The 22,561-nt window shown below is 36.2% G+C and overlaps 1 protein-coding gene across 4 annotated transcripts in view; it reads left to right on the forward strand.

Moving 5' to 3' along the window:
• The first annotated feature begins 7,303 nt into the window (after window positions 1–7,303).
• Window positions 7,304–22,561, forward strand: part of LOC105384425 (sex determination protein fruitless) — a 63,772-nt gene continuing 48,514 nt past the window's right edge. Inside the window, exon 1 of one of the 4 annotated variants that reach the window (XM_038120151.2) lies at window positions 7,304–7,425. The gene's annotated coding sequence lies outside the window, so the exon portion shown is untranslated. The remainder of the gene's footprint in view (window positions 7,426–22,561) is intronic. The other 3 variants (XM_038120152.2, XM_038120159.2, XM_038120153.2) reach the window with 3 other exon arrangements.

Raw genomic sequence — 22,561 nt, forward strand, 5'->3', positions numbered from 1 at the left:
TGTACCCTTCTTCCACGTGTAAGTTCCCGTCTCTTTCTAAACCGCTGTCTCTTTCCAACATCTGCATTACCCTGTCATCAGTCTTAATTGGAAAGTGAAAATCCTCTGAGCTATCGACTCGGTTGTCCTTCAGGCCCAGAGGTCCTATTCTGTAATTGGACTGCGACAGTGATTTAAGATTTACGTTGAGAATTGGACCTATGTGCAGGACCTCTGTAACATACGATATAATTATATACGCCTGTAGTTACAGAAGTGGTGGGTTAATGGGTTATGTTGGTCGTTTATAGAACTTAACGCATGACATATAAATTCATGATATTTAAAGTGTAAAGTAGTTTATTATTTATTTATCAAATATACACATTACAAGAAAACACAAAACCAATAATTAGGGTGTGGTATAGTTTTTCACGAAAAATAAAAATAGTTCAGTCACAGAAGTGCATGTTCACCGTACATTTTATGCATTAGTAGTCTTTCCATTGAAATGGTTATGAACCGCATTAGTAACAGACACATAATAATTATGATACAAACTTTCTTATATTATGTGTGGGTGAGATATAAATACTTTTAATTACATTATATTTTTAAATGGCTAAACTTAAAAAATAGGTGGGTGACGAGATACAAAAGCATTATAAATAAAATCTGTAAATAGCAAGTCAAAACACTGAGCATTTTTTTTCAGCATGAATCTATTTTTAAACATCAAAATCTAATACCTACGTACGTCTTGAGCTTCAGTATTCCAAGTAAGATAGAATACGTCACAAAAATATATATTTTTGTATAAAATTTAAACAATAACAATAGCAACAATACTTTGAAGCAATACCTAACCTTAATTTTAAGTGGGTATTAGTACTTACCATACTTATATACCTTATTCCCCAAAGCCATCTCCTTGATATTTTTTTACATAGGTACATATCCAACAAATGTAAAAAACTATTCAAAATAAAAATAATACCTTTCATCACAAACCCAGGTTTTCCAGTTATTAATCAATACCTTTATACTGTACACTGGTAGGTCTACGGCTAATCCGCGTGAGCCTCATGTAATATTACAGGTGCACTTCAATGACAAACGGCTGAAACCATTATCCTTAATTGGAAATGGGGGATCCGATTGCGAAGCAAACATGTAAAGGTTAAAGCTATGAACTGTGGGGGAAACGATAAGCGTAACACTTTGGTTTTGTAAAGTTTTTAATTCATTTGAAGTGTTGTTTGTGTTTGAACATAATAAACGGTGTTTGATATTCTTCAGTGGTTAGAATAGAATGGTGACTTTCTAAAAGATGTCCATTCAATGTTTAGAAAGCCACCTTGATTGCGCCATGGATACTTGGATAGCCTTTAACAAATATTCCCGAAGGCTGCCTGTGGAAGATTAGGCGTGGAGTACTGAGTGTTACGGAGACTAATAACTTCTTCAACCGCAAAATTACAGGAAAATTACTATAAATATGGATAAAAAGCAAAGCCGAGGATGTACACAACAGATCGTACCTACTTATTCAAAATAACTAAAACAACTATAGTACCTACGCGTAGCTACAACATTACTTGAATTTATAAAATGCCATAGAAATAAACCGCAAAATGTCGATAACCTGTTCCTATATTTTTTACAAAAATAACAGGATTTCATTCGTCGAGTGTGTTATTGAAATATCAATCCAACATTTCAACGTTTCGAATGTTGTAGGTCAGATAAGGATATCAAACGTCCGGCTGCTATTTGTAAACCTGTCAATTGGCTGCCCTCCCATATGTGTGTATCTGAATTTCAGTTCGTGATCAAAGTTACATAATGTAAATGCTTCTGATAATTTAGCCATAATTAACTATGCAGTCCGAAATATCAACTCGGTTGACTAAATATCAAATCAGTTGACAGAAGTCAATTATCTTTTTGATTATTCAAACAAACTATAATTTACGTCTAGACACATAGGCTTACTATGATACGTAGAACTATCATTTGCGTAAGGTATTTTAAAATCAAACAAAGGTACTCTAATGTCGTTCTCACCTAATAAACAACAATTAAATGTAGTTTATTGCAATGTGAATACTAAATAATCTAGCAAACTCGGGAAAGGTATCTTTAAGCGGCTTTGTATCGAACCTGCGAATAATTTTAACTGTTGTGAAGGAGATTTGCTCGAAACAACGGACATGACCAATAGTAAGGCTGCGGTCAACATGAAAATAGCTTTTTTTAACTGTTAGTATACCTAGTTTCTTTTATGGCCTAAAAGCGTTTAATTAGTTTCAACAGATACACAAAATTTATGACAGTTTAGCTCACATATCATAATGAATCAGAACTAACCCTCAGCTCTTAGTTACTTATTTCACAGCAACTTTATCAGGAAAATATAGATACTCATGCTTCTATCAAGTTCAGAAAAATCAATTCTCCCTTTAACAAACCTGGCGATGTTTTTTGGTGGACTCGTACTAAAATACCTACCTACCTAGATGAAGTTAGAAATTTAGGTACTACTCATTATTACTGCTTTACTCCCTAGCGGTGTAGGCAAAGATCCATTGATGCACCCACTTTTCACCACTGTTGTTTAGACCTGATCTTACTGTCATGCCTCGGGCTGTACAATATCTTTCATCAGGAGGATGGGGGAGGAGGAGGAGATTGACAAAATGTAGGTCATAATTAATTGATTATTATTGAGTTCTTAATTGCACAAATACAAACATGAGTGCCTAAAGGGTGGACTTAACGCTATAAGCATTTTCTTCTACCGTATTTCCGAAGTGATTCGGTCCGTGGTGCCCGCAGCCTTGCCAATCGTGGGTCGTCGCCGCGGGCGTCCGGAGCGCACCTAATTTCATCGCCGGTAATAACCCTGCGCCGCACGCATTCGAAATGACAACGCTATCTTTGTGGGAACCGGGGTCCTGTGCATTGTGAGTGGCCGGCTTAGGGTTGACACCCTCCGTGATTTTCAATGACTTAAGCTAGGTCGCCTGCACGGTTGTATAGTTTCATCCATGAAAACTTTGTTGGTTTCACATTTTGATATTTTAAAAATCTTTATTATGAGATATAATCTATCTGAGTTCGCATTTCTGGTTTAGTATGATTGTGGCAACCTAAAGAAACTGTAGCTAGAAGTCTAAGCAACTGAATCAAATACCATGTTATACTTTCCGCTCTGTGCTACCAAACCTGCCATGTAAATTATGAGGTTTCGAATCATTGAGAATAGAGTCAAACGATTCCAAAACTACCTAATTTCAATATGATTATATTTATAAATGATAACTTGATACTCGTTATCGGCAGCCCTACAAGCGTTTGAATAAAAGGATATTTTCGGCGGGCTAGCGCGTGATTCGCTGACGTCTAATCATCGATGACGATGACATGGCCATGCACGGCCGTTGTCTATGAAAACCCCGAGTTTGATGATTTACCTGAACATTTAAGCCTAACTAACTATGCGATTTCGCTGATGATGCCTGTCGATCTACTGCCTCTATTCAGTTGTGGAAATTAATTTTATAGTTCACTTCATGTGCTGGCTCTTGTTTTGTGTTGTTTAGAATTTAACGAAAAAACTGTGTACTGTTAGACACTTTATTTATTTATTTATAAACACTTTATTATATACTAATATACACCGTTACAAAAAATACTTAAAAGTAGTGTATACAAAGATGGGCTTATTGCCAAGAAGCAATTTCTTCCAATCAACCTTTATTTAAGGACAAAATAGATTACAGGTAGGTAGGTGCATAAAAAAAGTTTGATACTCTTGATATTCCAAACAATATAGAGATGATATTATTTTTTTTAACTTTTTTTAACTATGTCAAAATTATGCCTGAAAAAAATACTTGTTTCCCCTGTGATATTGATCCATATTAAATCCTATGAAACAATAGTTCCATAGACAATTTTTTAGGTTCGGTGTTATTATGTAAGGTGGGGTAAGACAGTCACTGAGAGATAAGAGAATGAAGCTGCTTAAACTTAATAATTACACATTGATAGTGTTCCCTCGGTGACTGTTTAACAAATGCAAAGTATAGCTAGGTATTTCAATTTCGATCTAGACGAAGTCTAGCCTCTCCCGTCAAGGGCACAACATAGTTGTTGATCGGTTTCGTTCAACTACCTACAAAGGAATTTACAGCTTACTAAATCGTTCTCTCATTACTTTACCAATGGAATATTACCAAGGTGACTCTATGAAATCTGTATAACCTTTAATTTATTGAGATATTACGTGTGGGTTTGCTAGGGGAATAAACATTTTTAATTGGTTTAAACAAAAAAAAATGTAAAACCTCTGCAGATTATAATTATCAGAGTATAAAATATTTTTCGTCTTTATTTATTATAAACTTAATTGTGAATGGGTATCCGCTGGTAGCTTAGAAAGTTCTTATCCTATCCTAATCCCAGATTGAACAAGGTTTGATAAAACTATTGAGCTTAACAATTTATTCTTGGTAAAATAGGTACAAGCAAACCGGTGAACTAAGCTCCCTGTCCCTTTGGAAAAAAAACTACTTACACCACCACCTTAGAAAATTACAGTCGGTAGTTTACAACCAATTATTATCTGTTTAAAAATCAATAAAAGCTTTGAAATACAACTCACATAAAATGCAGTGAGCTAGCACCGCGCCTGTTACACTTATTTAGGTATGTAGATACTTATAATACATAATTATACTTAAATATTAAGTTAAAGTTTGTTTATCAGTTGATCACGTAACTTAGTATTGGGAATATATTTATTTTCCTAAACAAAAGTTGATCAGAATGACATGTTAAATCACCCCTTCCGCTCACAAAACCGAAAGGTATTATATTTCGACAAAGCTAACTTTCCAACAGTACCGAAAGGTATTATATTCCGACAAAGCTAACTTTGAAACAGTACCGAAAGGTAATAAATACGACAAAGCTAACTTTGCAACAGTACCGAAAGGTAATACCTATTACCTATTACCTAGTATGAATACTAGAAGTAGTAGTAAAGACCATTTTATTAAAACGAAAATTTATATCCAGTTACTGTAAAATCGCTATCACGTGAAATATCCGTCATCGTCCACTACTTTTAATTTATTACCTGAAACGTAACGCTTACAGTATCAAACTAAAATATTACTCAATGCGACGCTCATAGTTTTTGATACATACGAGTACCTATTGATTTTTTCCAATTAACTTAGCATTGGAGTATGATAATGATTGACGATACGATAGTTTCCAAATAATTAGGTTCCATGGGAAAGCCAAGGTATGCCAGGTAGCCAACTGTGGCAGATCATGAACTAGCTTCATGCACCGGAGATATTGTTCCGATTATCCCCTGATCAACAATCGAAGACTTGCTGTCGGATCTCAGAAACCCCTGGGCCTGTTTCATAATGACTGGATAATGGCTACCTGTGGAATAAAAGACATGCTGTGTGTCATGTCTTTTATCCCACAGGTAACCAATAACCAGACATTGTGAAACATGCCCTTAGCCGAATAGTCAATAAGTCGGTGCAAATCATGATAATACATCTGATTTCCAAAGTCTCCGTTGTTAATCATTTTTTTATATATAAGTAATATTGAAATCTAAATTTTTATTAGGCACGAGAAGTGAAAACTACTATCCAATATTATAAACTTTATAAGTAATACTCTTAATTTTTGTTCGGTAGTAAAAAAAAAACTAGTCTTACCTATACCATAGATCAGACTATATAGGAATTGTAATATATAACCTTGAGACGGTTCGGCTGAGACAGATAATATCGATAACATGTTGAATTGTTGATATGCGAAAAAAGTATATTTTTTCATACTCATATTTATTTTATACCCGTCTGATTTTATAAGTGATTCTATTCTATTCTATTCTATTATCTGTGGGGGTGTAAGTACCTGCACCTGGCTCTCTCGAGTGGAACCTTTGTGCATATCCCCAAGGTCTAAACTGCCTTCCTAAGCTTGGACCATTTCCCACCACGCTGGTCCACTGCGGGTTGGTGGGTTCACATATCTAGATGTGCTAAATCTAGATATGCAGGTTTCCTCACGATGTTTTCCTTCACCGTAAGAGCGATGGTATACATTGAACTTAAGTTAAAAGAACTCATTGGTACATGCCAGCGCCGGGATTCGAACCCGCATCTCTTGATTGAGAAGCGGGCGCTTACCCGACTGAGCTACCACCGCTCTATAAGTGATTTACTTACTTAGTTAATGTTAATATCACTAGGTTAGTTCTTGATTACTGAGTAAAAATGCCACATACCGATTTATCATCGTTCCGATGATGTATTTTTAAAAGTATTTCATACTCATGTACTTAATAACAACTAATAACACTATAAACGGATTTAGATATTTATCTCCCACAAATTAGTAAGTTTTGAACAAATACGAACTAACATATGTGACTGCGGCTCATAAAATGGGGAAGTAAGTTTACATGGTATCGGTCTCAGCACTTACCTCTCTCTATTAGATGGCCAGAGTTGCTCGCTCTCAAATGGAAAAGTTACTGTCGTTCGACTTCTCAATATATTTACAACCTATATATAATAATAGTTTTAGAACTTTAGGATACGTAAATTGAGACCCTACACTTAGTTTAAATCTATTTATTGGTTTCAGCAAAGATTAAAAACAAATTGATGCAACTTTTTTTTTTAGATGTTTGACTGTAAATCAAAAAGCATTTTTTTTTGTTTTATGTATGTTGCAAACGATGAAAAGGTTACACACCCTTAGTTGTTATCACTTAGTAACCTACAACTTAGGTAATGATCTCAATGACCATGGCCAATATTTCGACGAGATTTCGGCTAGTAACGCGTTATTTCAGGTGTTCAGTAGAGGCGGGCGGCGTCGCGCGGGCGGCGCGGGTCGCCAGGCAACCGCGGGGGCGGGACCAGTCTCTCCCACTGCTCACCTGTAACTTCTAGCATTCACTAATTAGTCATTTTTACTTCACAATCGAACACGATTACACGTAACACGGACTCAGCGATGGAACAGTGAAGGGGTTAGAACTTTGAAGTGCCTAATAGGCAATAGGCCGAGTACCGTTTAAGTGAAGTGAATAAAATAATTCCGCGGGTCAAACACTCAGTTGTGACAGTCATTAAAAGTTTTCAGTGAAGAAGCTCAGTTACAAATTGCATTAACGGCGTGTAAGTTGGGTGTGAAGGCGAGCAGTAGGGCAGAAAGTGAGGGAGCGTGCGCCGAGGGGGCGGGGCGGGGTCTCGCTTGCACCGAGTGCACCACCCCCGTGCAGCCGCCGCCGCCAGCAGTCGCCGCCGAGCCTTCCGGGACCGCGCGCCGCTGCAGCGCGCCCAGACACTTACAGCCAGCGTAACGCGGTACCAGGCGACCAGCACAGCGCAGGAGGTAAGCTTACACCGCTCGCCCTCGCCCGCTCACACCCGCATCATTGTCTATATCACTGTTCCGCTCGTTTCATCCGGAAAGTTGAGAGTTTTCCCTTTTAGTGCCGGAATGTGGGAAACCGGGTTTTCATGCTTGAACTTTCTCTTTCAACTTGTAAATGGCTCATGATTATTTAAAAGTGACGCGTAATGTTTGTGGGTTTGTGGGCTGGTGACGGATTATTTTTACTAGACTACGGCTAGGGGGTTATTCAATTTATGGGTCGCAGTATTTTTGAAGGAAGGATTGAGGAGTTAAATAAGTTTCAAAATGATAAAAAAAAGTTTTAAAAGTTTTTAGTTCACTTTTAGAACACTCTTTGCAAATAATAAAAATCACGTGCGTTTGGTGTACTTATCAAAGCAGAATATGAAATTATTGTTTCTAACTTTTTTAAAAGGTTTATTTTAACAATTTTTTGAGCTAAAAAGCTGAAAAAAATCTGAAACCTGCAAGACGGGTGGATACCCGTCCCTCCGTCTGGGCAGATTGTTTCACTGGGTCGTGCGGAGATATTGAGATAAAATTAGAACCACCCTGGCTTACGGTCCCCTGAAGTCGTGAAAAAATCAAACCACTAAGTTAGAAGAACACAGAAGATACGGTATCCCTTTGTGAGTCGTAATATACTCCATAGTTTTGGTCAAAAAATTAAAACTTATAGTCATGTATTCTATTCTAGAACTATGAAAATTTCATTTGGAACACTAACAAAAAACTTAAAATACATATATACTAAAATTTACTAGGTACAATTGCCATGTTTCTGTTTTTTACAAAAACATCTTATTTATTGCTGGCAAAAATATAATTGGTATGCTTCATGTAAATTATGAAAGATTTCAAATATAAAAAAAAAAAACTGCTAAAGTGTGAGCGGACTCGCACACGAAGGGTTCCGTAACAATTACAACAAGTAGGTACTTACAAGAAAAACTATAACCACCAAACATTAATGTGTTTTTCATGCAAACACTATGAAAAACAAAATAACACTAATATTCAGATTTTCCCGGAAATACTGTACTGCTTGAACAAAATTCGTAGATCTAAGTTATCGGGAAATATCGTAAGATTTTTGATTTACCTCAGAGTTTCAAAGTACCTAGTAGTTTATTTTCATAAAATAAATGGCTAAATCATTTTACGTTAACATAGAAAATTTATTTTTCACAGCCCCTAAGAATCATTTAATTAAAAATATTGTTTAAATTTCAACTACATACATATCTCCACGCCTTGACTAGATAACTAAAAGTCTTAACAGACAGACGGACGGACACCGGAGTGATCCTATAAAAGGGTTTTTACCTTATGAGGTACCTACAGAACCCTAAAGATTAGAAGCTTGAAGTAGGTACATTCATAATTTTCCAATCCTTTGTGATTGCAATTTTTGCGGCCCTAATTTCCATTTGGAAATAAAACATACTGATCTGTCACATACATTCAAAAGTTTAAAAACTTCCTGTTGGATCGAGAATTTTAAATTTATTTAGATATAGAGGTATATTTGGATATTTTTCATTAAAAGGGGTAAAATATTCCTAAACGTTGAAATCTCCTTATTTTATGCGTGTAAGTGGCAAACATTACGACTGGAATAGCGGGCGCTTACCCGACGGAGCACTACCACCGCTCTCTAAAAAGAACTTACAGGAATATGTTTTAAATAAGTAAAAATAAAGAAAATATTATTTGAATTCAAACAAAATAAAAATACAACAGTCCTTGCAGTCACAATATCGTTGCAACTGCTTGACCGGATATAGTGTGTGCTTCCGAACGGATAGGCCATGGAGCGGATGTACCTTAATTTCTAAATAGCTTATTTTTAAGAAGGGTTACTTTATTTTTAAAAGAAACATAACTGCATTCTAAGACAAAAATATATAAATGGGATTCCAAGCTGCTTTTTAGAAGGTAATTTAGCTAAAGTTTTAAGGTAATTCCCCTAAATAACCCATTTTTATTTTCCATCCCTGTATAACTGATTCAATTAATAATGTCCTCCTAGCCGAATTTCGACTACGGCGGCCAATCTCAATGGAGATCAGCCATCTACGCAGGAGTAGATTATAGTGCCCAAGTGTGTGCGCAGTACACAGGAGCACTCTCTGTTCAATCACTCTCATAGCCCAATGGGACGGATTGACCGACACGACTGGAGAGAGCTAGGCGCAGGACCGACTGCTTTACATGCCCATCCGACAGCATGGATCGTTTCACTGTTTCGGACATCAGGTGATCAGCCTTCTATGTCCTAACCAAACTTAGAACCACAATTTAGAAACACAAATTGATGGTCCCACCCGGGAATCGAACCCGGGACCTCTGGGTCATGAAGCGAAGCTTCTACCACTAGACCACAGAGGCAGTTGATCAATTAATCATATAACTAAACAAACAATCATTTTATTATGAATCATGTATTTTTAAGGAATAGTTATCAAGCTTATCTCTTAAAACGTGAAATAACTCAATAAGCTAAAGCAAAATAATCCAGCAAACTTTAAACTCTAAGGACTAACGGATCAAAATCGTCCAACCAGTCGTCAAACGATTCGTTCTAGTCAATGCCAAATAATACCAGGAGACTAGAGGTTGCGAGGAGGTTGTGTTACACCACCCTCCGTCGCGGCAGGACCGCCCGCCTCCCTACGCACCCTGAGTACAGGCGCGACAACCTGCCACGATAAAATTAAACTCCCACCATTCTAATATACACCTTATTCCGTTCCAAAAGAAGCCTTACGTTACCTTTGCAGAATCTCTGCAGCCGTTAATCTCCAATCAGAATCAGTTTTTACTGCCCAACAACGGTTTAAAATTAAATGTCATTGGAGTTGTGGTTACCAGTACACTATGTCATTACTCAGCAATTTAATTTATTATCTTTTGATGTGATTGCAATAAAACCATCGAGGCGATGATAATCGGGCCAGTTAATGAAATTGATAACAATGTCGGCGGTGGCCAGAAATATTAAGTCCTTATGATGATAATTGGTTGATTGGATTCATCTCATTAATTAATTTGGTCTAGGTAGGTGCGCTATACATGTTAGTGCGTCTTTTTGATTGTTAGTATAATCTATAAAATCTTATGTTCTGAAATAACGTAAGCAGTTAGCAAAGCAAAAATATCTGATTCATTTAAAACCATTTTAAATGAAAAAGTTTTAAAATTAGGTTGATAAATTATTAGATGTGAAGAGCTGGCCTTTTATTTTCTTATTATGTAGAGAGCTTTTGCTTCTTATTTATTTATTAAAACTTACTAAGATAATATTTGGACAAACCGATATGACTGAAAATCATGAGCCAATATAGTCTTCCACTACATAGGTTGGAGGAGCTCTTCAATGATTTGTCTTTGGTCATCCTCATCAGTAATCAGTTGCTTATACTGATTACTAGATACAAAAAAGTGTAAAGTAAGTGCTGTATAGTGCCTTTGCGCTCTTCTTGGGTCATCCAGACGTGGGCATATACTTATACCCAGAATAGGATACTATTAAATTAGGATACAAGCTTTATCTATCTATATTATGCAGTGCGTAAATAATAACTTATCAAATACACCCTAACAAGGAATTAAAAGGAGGACGACGAATAACGTGACAACTGCCGTCGGCTCTTAACAACTCAATTTGTAAATTTTGTAAAATTTATGAAGTTTGCAGGAATTTGTTATTGTCCCCGGTCGCTTCTCAACAAGACAATAGGGCTAGACAAAGGGAATTCACAAAAGGGTTAAAAAAAATATACGAGTATTACAATATCGTAACAGTGCTACGTATTTCGTAGCAGGGCTACGCTCGTAGCATGCTACGAGTTTCGTAGCGATTCAAAAGATTCAAATGTTATTTTTCGTAATAGCTTAATAGTAACTTTGCAAAGCCCTTGCGTAGCCTTTATAGACGATCTTTAATCAAAATTGAGAGAGATTATATTGAAACAAATTTCTGGATATTCTCCCATTGAAAATATTTTATAATTACAGATAATCAAATAATGTAGAATGGTCTTATTAAATTCGTTATTATACTGTAACAGATATCACTGCTGTTATAAATTAAATACAACTAGAGAAGAGAACTACTTCAACAAAACAATATCGGATCAAGAAAAGAAAGAAGAAAGAAAGAAAGAAAGAAACATTTATTTGACACACTGAACAATAAAAAACAGAAACAAAAAGAAAAAAAGAATACTACAAATAATTTATATGAAAAGAAAAAAACAGAAAATAATACAAACAAGCACGGTTGCTGTCCAGAGCGTCAAAAAGGCACCAGCTCAGCGTGTGCTGTGCCCAGGAGGCCACAGCGCTGGTTTTCAGCTGGCCCTAAGAGTTGTGACCTCAGTCACGAACGCGAGGTACTTAATTAGGATGGGTTGTGTTGTGTTGTGTGTGTGTGTGTGTATGTGTGGAATGTGTGTATATTTGAGTAAGCTAGGTTGGTGTATAAGTAGATATAAGTAGGTACATTAAGTAAAAATATATATTTATAAATAATAAGACGCATAATACTAAGTTTATAAATAAACCATAAATAATAGAATAGGTACAATATAAATGCAAGTTTCTCTTACAACCGATTTTCACTAGAACTTTAAAACGATTCGCTCAAACTGAATCTCATTGGAATCCCGGTCGAGAGAGATGTAACCAGCAAACTAGTTTATTATGAAGTGGAAGAGAAAATTAACTGGTTAGCTCGATAGTTTACGTTCATATTAATTATGCCTATCTATGCTACGTTTTTCATGGTATTGGGTAGTTAATAATAAATGGATTTAGGTTTAGATTTTATAGGTTTTGGCTTTTCATTCAAAAATCACTACGACAATTTGAACGTATTGACCTTATAACCTGGTGACCTGAAGTTGATCTGATGAAGGAAAAGTGATGGGTTACATTCTTGAAAATGTGTGTGTGAATACGGAATCAGGACAACATACGATGGGACATCGTGGGTAAAGAAAGAAAACTTATTTGTACAGTAGCCACAATTTCATATTTGCACAAAGGTACAAGAAAACCAGTATTCAACCGTACAGGGAACGTTATGATCACACAAAATTATACCTAGACAAGCTAGAAGACAAAATAAAGGCAAGCTTATGACTCCTTCATACACGACTCTTGCAGTTTCACAGAACAATATATTAAACCGTGCCTTCATAATATTCAGTATTTCTGCCGCGGCGTCCAAATATTTCTCCGAGCTAAGTATACGTGTCTCTGAGTACAATAGAGAGAAAACTCTCAGGGCAAAGTGTAATCGGCTTTACTGACGCGGCGGCGGCGAGCGGCCGCGCGGTCCCACCTTTTATAAACGCAAATAGAATCGTTTGGTTTCAAAAGAAGTTTCTTTTACAACGGGTAAAATCGTTACTTGCCCACCTACTTACGGAAAAAATGGCTTGCATTTTAAATCAATGCGAAGGAGAACGTTTTTTCCTAACAAATAATAAAGTAAGAGGCTTATAAAATCAAACCGGTGTAAATAGAAAAGTAAAACAATTCCTCAAATAATCCCCTCCTACGTTTAACCTTCATAAAATTCCAAAGATTTGAGAGCTTCAAAAAAAACATATTCATTTCAAAGAAAATCGTGTCTAAAACGAGTCCATTTACAGCGGAGAGATACTAGGCGCCCAGCAACGGGCAGGGGGTGGCGGGCGACCCTGAAAGCTTACACGTGCCGAGCTTCTATATTGCACTGCATACTTACATTGCACCGCCCGCCTAGTTTACACTGACGGCGTCTGTATGCGTGCCTGGTTCGTCTGTAATGGTGTCGTCGGGTCACAGCTTTGAGGTTTTACGTAATTTCAGGCTGGCTGGCTTGACTTCAATTGGATTGAGCTTCCACTTTTTAGACTTGCTTAGAGTTGGATTGCTGTTTAAACCGTTAATTCGATTGCTGTGATTTTAGCAGTAATTAGCCTAACGTTTTCATGATACTTTTTTCTTTAAAAAGTGTATTTTTACATGAAAGGTGTAGATTTTACACATCCTACGCAGACTGCATACACCGCAAATTCTCCGAGCTATTAATTTAAAGTGAATACCCGATAACTCACAATATTTATGAGGCAAATTGATCTAAACGGCCCTGCGCCCGGCGGAGTCGGAACAAGTTTAAAAGTTACATACAAGTTGTGTCGGCGGCCGTTGTTCCACCACAACTTTCACTTTAGTTCAAATTAAACTTATTACCGCTTTAGATAATATGCTGGTGTTTCATGACGTAATCTTTTGTATAAGTAACATAACACAGTGCGGGTTTAGCAAAATTAGCTCGTGTAATGCCTGATAAAACAGTGGAACTTAAATCCAACTGTATTTTCAAAAATCGATTAACAATTTTCCTTGGTAAAACATAAAAAATATGAGAATTATAATGCCGACACCAGCTAACGATCTGGGCGTGGGAATGTATTAAGTTTGATGACATAATGTGCCGGCCGCGAGCATAACCGCTTCATTATGTAATTAACAAGGCCCAGTAATCAGATGTATTACTGGCTTCTACTTATTTTGACATGCATTTTTTTCCATGTGAAACTGCCCACTGTGTTAAGGGGAGGTTATCACTGTATACAAACATCAGGTTTATTTTAAAATATTCCTTAGTAAACTTCTAAGTTTGATGGATTACGTGTTGTGCATTTTATTTTGCAGTAAAAACTATAATTACTTAAGCACACGAAATCAAGACGGTGTTGTAACAAAGTTCTAGCACTTTTCTGACAAACTGTAGTTGGTCATTCTAACATTGTATGGTCAGCTTTTACAGAAAAAAAATCACTTGTAACTCATTGGCAGTTGTATATTTTCTGGGATGAAAGCAATTGGGTTGAACCCCTGCCGTATTGGGTCACGAGGGAAGCGGCTCAGCGCCGCGACTAAACCCGGCCGTGATTTACGACGTGGCCGACGGGGTGTGTAGCTATTAGTAACTCTGGAGTGCCGATGGTCATGTATTCGAATCCCGGCTGGTAAAGATTTTTGTTAAACGGTGAAGGATGTGCCTGTAGAATTTTACTATGTTCGTTACCTATCATATTCGACTGTCTGTTATAAAACATGAAACGTAATTAACTTATCCCATGGCTTCACGGTAATAGTAGGTATGTATTTTTCGGGTAATTTAAACCATAAATCAGTAAAGTACACCATTTTTCTACGATTTACAACACTTAGAAGGTTTGAAAAATGTATTATCGTCCCCTTAACACCCGTGCGTACCGTATTTTCTATCATATATTTACTTACGACTGGATAATCAATTTAAAATGACAAATCCATATGTCCCCATGTATCGGCATCGTAATTCGTAATGAAATGTTATTACTCGCTAACCACCGCCTTATTGACTAGGTATTGGAAGTAAATGTGGAAGTAGGCGTAGGTAGGTACCTACTTTTGTGTTGGCAGCTACTTGGAATTGGTAATTGATAAAATAAAATATTTATTTGAGGAATAATAAACCTTCGTTTTGTCGTCAACGGAAAAGCCTTTGTCATTTATTTTTGTCGTCAACTGTTGTATTCACGGAATAGTTTTTCGTACGAGTAATAATGTCTTCAATCAGTGCGTCGGGCCGGTGGCGTGTGGTTCAGGAACGTGGACACTGAAGGTTGGACTTGCCCACCGGTTTCAAGTCACTTATCGGGCCATGGAACTCGAGCTATGGTTGGAGTTGTTTCTCTGAAGGATTGCATAAAAACTAAACTGAACAACATATATAGCTCTTAAAATCTGCCGAAAAAACGACGACCAGTGGGATAAAAGTTACCACAGACAGGCAAGAATCACAGTGATAGTGTTAGACTGGTAGCCAGTAGTGACTGGATGAGAAAGGCTGAAGATATTGTGCAGCAGAGGATTATGGGCTGATTATGATGATGATTTTACTGAAAATTTACGCTAATAAGTAGGCACCCTTGGGAAAAGATGAAAATGATTATGAAACGTTACAATCAAAACCATAAATTGTCCTATACATGAGTAGGTGTACAATGACAAAATGAATATAGTATTTCGAAAATTGAGAATCTTTTTTTTTGCGTCTGGGTGACACACACGAGAGCTGGACTAGGTCTACAGGTCACTGTGGTGAAAGGATTAGAAAATCAGAATGGGAAGCGCCGCACCTATACAAAGTATAGTTCATACGCCGCTCTTGATCATCATTTTGTTGTGGAGAAGAGTATAAGTAAAGGTGTAGATAGGTGATATAGTTAATTGTCAGTTTACCTCAGAGTAGGTTCACTGAACAATAAGGTCAAAGGGCCATCGTAAGCGTTTATTTTCGTCCGAAATTCATTTTACGTAAGTAGTAGAGTCTTCACTACTCGCTATTACATACTGCGATGCATGCACCTTTATAACGGCATTTTTAAGTGCATTTTCCAGTCGGCTAGTCTGTAATTTGTCTGTAATAGATAGGTATAGCAAGTGACCTGAAAACAGTTTAAGCCTTTGTGACCTATTTAATATGTTATTGAGCATTTAGTAGCTATTAGCAAGTGATTTTGTACCTACTTCCACGATCAAAGTGAACACGTACAATGATGGGCTCGATAAGCGAATTCATCAGAATTATTTCTTAACTTGGTCGACCGATTTCAATAAGCTTTGGTAGTGACGAGGCGCTGGTGTATAGTAGGTATACTATTAAGGAATACCATGAAAGGTGTCAATATGATGACAACTGGTGAAATCATGACGATTTAATCAAATTGCATTTTGCCTAGTTAGAACCGAGTTTTTTTCTTCATATACCTAGTAACGCAACGTACATCCTGTCCGTATCCGACTGTCCGAATAAAATAATTTATGTATAAAGCACAAACCACTTTATGTGACCTGTATTTTATATTTTTAATACCTAGCCGTAAGCACATGAAATATCTGAAGACGCAATAATGACATAACTTTCCAAGTGTTTGGTTACCCGCCGTCACTAACACGAAGCCAAGTTAAGCGGTGTGGTCGCCAGCTCGCCACGTGGTTGGCTTATCCACCGCCCGCAAGTCTGCTGCATACTTCACTCCATTGGAGCTATGCGCAGTGCCCGCCGATCATTGGTCGGTCCGTCACCAGGTACTTCGCAATGGAAGTTTGAAATACTTACGTCGCTTGTTTCGGTTGCGTTAGGTAGTTGGATGGTATATTGGACAGGAATACCTACCTGAAAACTATTTGTAAACTAAGTAGCTATATCCGATCTAAGAACCACAATTTCTTCAGGTTCTTAATAACAAAATGGTGCTTGTAGGTCGATATCCTAAGCAACATCTGCTACTCGTTTTATTCAACCAAAATTTCCCTAAAATACTTTTATAATACTTACACACATACATAATATTAATTAACTCATAGGTAACTTGACATAAACTTCTATCGGACAGATTATCCCGTATAACATATTTTATCCAACAATGATCGATTATTGATGAATGGAAAATATTTAACGACAAATACAAGTCGTATTTCCTTTCTTTAGATTGATTCGGTTAGGTTAGAACCTCCTAGCCTCTGCAATGGTAGGCAAATGATTAACCTTCAGCGATGTAAATAGATTCAGTATGTAAATTCCATACGTTCGCTACATTACACACGCTAAACAACGGTGCGAGCAAGACATGTTCAAGTTACATTGAAGTGACGTTGGAGACACGATGAATAATTTATGAAAGCGCTATTTCTAAGATAACACGCTCCGGATATTTTCAACCTGACCGACTCCATAATTGTATCTTATCTTTTCTGCAATATCTACTCACTGGAGAGTGAGAGAAATATCGATGATGCTAACTGAACTACTTACAACTTAGCACTCGTTGTTATTCATATATTTTTATTAGATTAAATACTTGATAACGTTTAAGTATTCATAAGCTATAGTAAAATGGCTCAAATACTTGAATATTAGGTACCTACTAAATCTTAATATACATATTATATACAATAATCAAAATTTCTCATGAAAATAAGTTTAATAAACGCTGGTTCAATTTGTCTTTTGATACGCACACAAATAAGTATAATCTAATATTTTTTATAATTATACATGTATGATTTCATCCCATTTCTGCATGAACGAATACCTAACAGGAAATTCTACATTCAAACCTACGTATATACTCTTATGTTATCCGGTTGACTAACAACCCGATCTAATTCTTATCTCGGTCTACCGCGCACCAACATTTGCTCACTCTTACTTTTCAGGCCTCGTTTATCTTTCGCTCCTCTACACATCACTCAGTAGCTATGCCCTACACATGTATGTACATATGCAATTAGGCACCCCTACATGCATGCACGTTGAACTAAGTGGTGGCCAAAGCATGTTATAACTTTAATAAGTATTGCCTGTAAGGTTTACATGACATAATTTTGTTCTGGGTACCAAAGTTAACAAAAGTATTTTAAAAGTACTAGTTACACAATAATTGGCTATTTTTTACTTATTTAAATGCTGCAGGATTTATATACTTATAAAAATAACATTATAATTGTGTAGTAGGATCATTTAGTGCACCAATTCAAGAACCCCATTTTTCGTACAGCACATGAAAAGTCCATTACACAGGAGAATGTCTGTTCTGTTACAAAGCTGGTACTAGACATCGGTGCACAAACTTCCCAGCACGACCCTTATTGCAGTGTGCTCCTATACAGCTATGCACGCCCAGTCCGCCCCTAGTTTCAATGTAACAGCGCCAAGTTTAAGTCGCGAGGAATCGTGTAATTAACAGAAAGTTTTATTTGTTTCCCCAATATTACGAAGCAGAGACGCGCACTGAAGTTCAGTTTAACTTTGCAGGTGTTTGAATTGTTACCTGAAACTATAACAGATTGACAAACTTTATGTCATAAAAAATATCAAAATAGGTACCTACATAACGTTCCCAACTGGTTTATTTATTTATTTATGAACACTTTATTGTACCTTATAAAGTAAAAAAAGAGCTAAACATTCAAATAAAATACAGACAATGTACAAAATCGGGCTTATTGCCAAAAAGCTATTTCTTCCAGCCAACCCTTGTTGGCTGGCTTTAAGTATTTATTTTTTTATTTTTAAGTATTTACCTCTTGGGAAAAGATGACATTAACGATTTTAATCAATGGTTTAATGAGCAGCTTATAATGCAGCTTACATGAATTGTACTATTTACAAAAATAAATAAAATATTAACATATGCACTGTACAACACTCTCACTGAGGTAAATTGCATTAAATGGTACAAATCCATTGTATTTAAAAAAAATCGACCACAGGCCCTATAAAACTGGCCTAGACTAACAAACGCGGTCGCTACATACACTCGTACCTACCTATGTTCGTGTTAAACAGTAGCAACGCGCATGCAACACTACGTAGCCCATTCTTTCTCTTTGAGCCCACAACGAAGTATCACTCTAACAAAATTTACACATCCAGTGAGTAACAAAGCAGTGTGACAACCGCTGCACAAACTTACCTCACTAGGCCCCATTGTGCGGTGTGTATAGTCGTCGGCTTTAAAGTGTCTTGGCTTGCGTTTACAGACGCGTTTTCGTGTAATAGAGCAGATTGAACAATGCTCCGCGATTGTAACAATGTCATGCTAGTCGTGCTATCTCCTCATATGTGATATAAAGCATAAAATATGCATCCACATTACTTACTGATTTTGGTAAAAAAACTACTTAATCTAGGATTGTGTATTGACTTTATAGCAAAGCACCTTATACAATATTTTTGCACTGGAATATTTTTGAACACCGCTAAGCCCTAAGCCACACGATGGTGCTTATAATACTGAAGACGAGTTATCACAAGAGGGGACTTGGTTACTGGTACTAGTTATTATTCGGTGACTTGATTAAAGTTTAAAAAACAATGGGTCTACCCATTGTTTTTTAAAATTAAACTTCATTGAAAGAATTTGCAAAATCCGGGATTTAAATCCGCAAATATGATCCATCAGAATATGTATTTTTTTAAGTACTTAACATACTCAAGATTACTAAGCATATCTTAGATAAAAAGAGGGCCATGAAATTTTAAATACTTACGTAAATTACAATATGCACATGATGAAGTTGGCACACTTTTAGCAAAAACTTCACCTAATGGCGTGCAGGTGTGAGTATATATCTAAGTGTGTGTGTGTGTGTGTGTGTGTGTGTGTGTGAGTCAGTCCCCATTGTAAGGGGTTCCACGTGTAAAGCTCAAAAGACTGTTAGTAGGAGACTCTTTTCTCTCTCGTTCTCATTATTAAATTGACGTTCTGTGATTGAGATGTGCATTTCACGAACTCTATTAAATCATGAGGTTATAGGTACCTAATTGTAGTTATAGGTAGCATATAGGTACGTAATATAAATAGTTTTAATTATTATACTGTACTTATTCACAGTGGTAGCGGTATGTATGTCCAGCAGTGGATAAAGATGATGATATACCGTGTTTCAAAATGATCCTACATCCGGTAAAAATATGTAAATGTTTTCGGAGTATTTGGCCCACATCAAAGGCAAAGGGACTGACTGATTTATCAACGCAACTCAAACCACGGCGCGGATCTCGCTGAAAATTTTCATGCAGGTAGCTAATATGACGTATCTAGGCATGCGTGTAACATGTTTTTTTTTTCTATTGCAATGGCTGAAATTAACTTTATATTTTTATAAGTCTTGCTATAATTTGTCATCAGTCAATCATAATAATTATGTTCGGCATTGTACACTGTACAGGAAAGGCATTAAACAATAATTTTAACCATCATTAGAATCCGAAATGATAAAAAATACGTCGAAAAACATTTCCGCGAAAAAATAATGTTAAGCTCACTTATGACACTTTTTCTTACACTGGTGAGTTAATTTTACAGGAAAATATAATGTGTAAGAAAATCTTGTTTTATTTATCTTCAAGAATTGACGGCACGTTATCGAAGCTTAAACTAACTTACCGTCTTTCCATTCGTTGGAAATTTATTGACGTTATACTTGCGTTAACATTGTTATTTCAGTTATTTTAACTTTGGGACCCGTACGTTAAAATAAAAACCCAAGATATAGTTATAGTTAATTTTATTTATTCGATAGGAACGCCTTAATTATATTAGGATCATCCTCATCAAAGTAGGAAGAACTTTAAAAATATTGAATTAGAAATTAGAAATTCTAAACGTCAAAAAAAATCTGCTCAAAATTCATAAGTTTCTCGTCACACTTTAACACTACCCTTACTCGTAACATAAACACGTTAATAATAGTAATTTTAAAATCTATACATAATAAAATGCATCACTACGAAATCCTAATATCATCATTCCAATTTCAAACTACTTACCGCATGAAATGTAAAATGCCTCTATCATAATCCCAATTACGTTTGAATCTCTGGAACTGGCAGTTACAGGGGAGGGCAGGGGGGAAATCAAAGTGCAGAGGGGTGAGGGGCGGGGGATAAAACATCGAAAGTTCTAGACTACGCGATGTAATCAAATAAACCGGCCGATAAAAGCGCTTTAGAGAACTAAAATTAATAGAGTCGCTCGCTTTGTAAAGGAATTTAGTGAGTGGTAATTAGTTAATACTTTACAGTGTTTCGAAATTGAAGTTTGTACTTATATTTCTACGAAATTGTATGTATAAGTATTTCATTAAAATAACAATTTATAGCCACTGCGTGAGGACAGCCGAGGTGATGATTTTTTGTCATAGTAGTATTTGTAAGTAAATAGTAGGGCATTCATGTTTTTAAAATGAAAATATTCTTATTTGTACCTACTTAATACTTTTTCACAATGCGACGCGACGGTATAGTTTTTGGGAAGATAGGGAGACTGCAAAGCGCCGTAGGTGTAACCTACTTTTACCACACGGAAAAATTATATAAAGCAAAGCTTTTTTCATAAATCTGCTAATAATCTAGATGACAGGTTTCCACTTTCATTTCTACCTAAAGTACTGTAACGTTCATGTAGTAAATACTTACCTAGGTACTTATAAAACATAAAGTAACATGAAGTAAATACTTCTAAACCAAAGTACTTAACATGTTTTATTCCAGTATATTGTAAATGCACCGTTCCAGTATATTTATAAGCGGTGGTGTTGTGGCAGTCTCTTTAAGTTTACCACAAAAAGAATAAAAGAGTTTAATTGAACGCCACGTGCAGTTTCTGCATTCGCTTGTATTGCCTCATGGTTTCACTATTATACAATACTAGCTGTTCCCGCGCGCTTCGCTTCGCTTTAAAAGTTTTCCCGTGGGAATTCCGGGATAAAAAGTACCCTATGTTCTTTCCCAGGGTCTAGACCGTATGTATACCAAATTTCATTCAAATCCGTTCAGTAGTTTTGGCGTGAAAGAGTAACAGACAGACAGACAGACAGACAGACAGACACAGTTACTTTCACATTTATAATATTAGTTAGGATTACAAACTCGATTTCTAAGCTTACTGCCGCCCTATTCTTATGTAGGTGTAGGACGATGCGTTTAGGTTTTCTATAACTAACTCCTTTGACAATAGTCTATTTTTCTTCTTCTTAGCGTGATCAAGACAAACACTTGGGTTTGGTGGTGAAAGAATTAGGAACTCAGATTACTTTTGTATTAATTGTACAAAATTAAAAACTACTGAATGCAATATTAAATCACGGCACTTTTTATGAATATATATGAAAGAACATTTTGTTTCATCATTACATTAGTACACATAATCTTTCTACTACTTTATACTAGCCAATACGTATTAATCTAGCCAAAGAGTAAATATTGAACTTGGAGAAAGTTACAAAATATCAGAAAGGTAAAATGATCCTGAAAGTAATTTCCATATAAGTATGTCATTTCCATCGTATTTAGTTTCAATAAGGTGAAGGTTTAAATGAAAATCCTGTTTCGTATTTACATTTTGCGTTAGTATGAAAATACTTTAACAATCCGCAGTCACACAGTGCGATTGTCATGTTTCAAATGAGTTTTGTTACGTCGTGTGGTTTATGTAGAATATTAGCCGTTTGCTAATTACAATTTCAATTTACTCCTAGAATAACAGCAATGTAT

Source organism: Plutella xylostella, chromosome 6 (genome assembly GCF_932276165.1).
Source record: "Plutella xylostella chromosome 6, ilPluXylo3.1, whole genome shotgun sequence".
In the NCBI taxonomy this organism is placed as follows: Eukaryota; Metazoa; Arthropoda; class Insecta; order Lepidoptera; family Plutellidae; genus Plutella; species Plutella xylostella.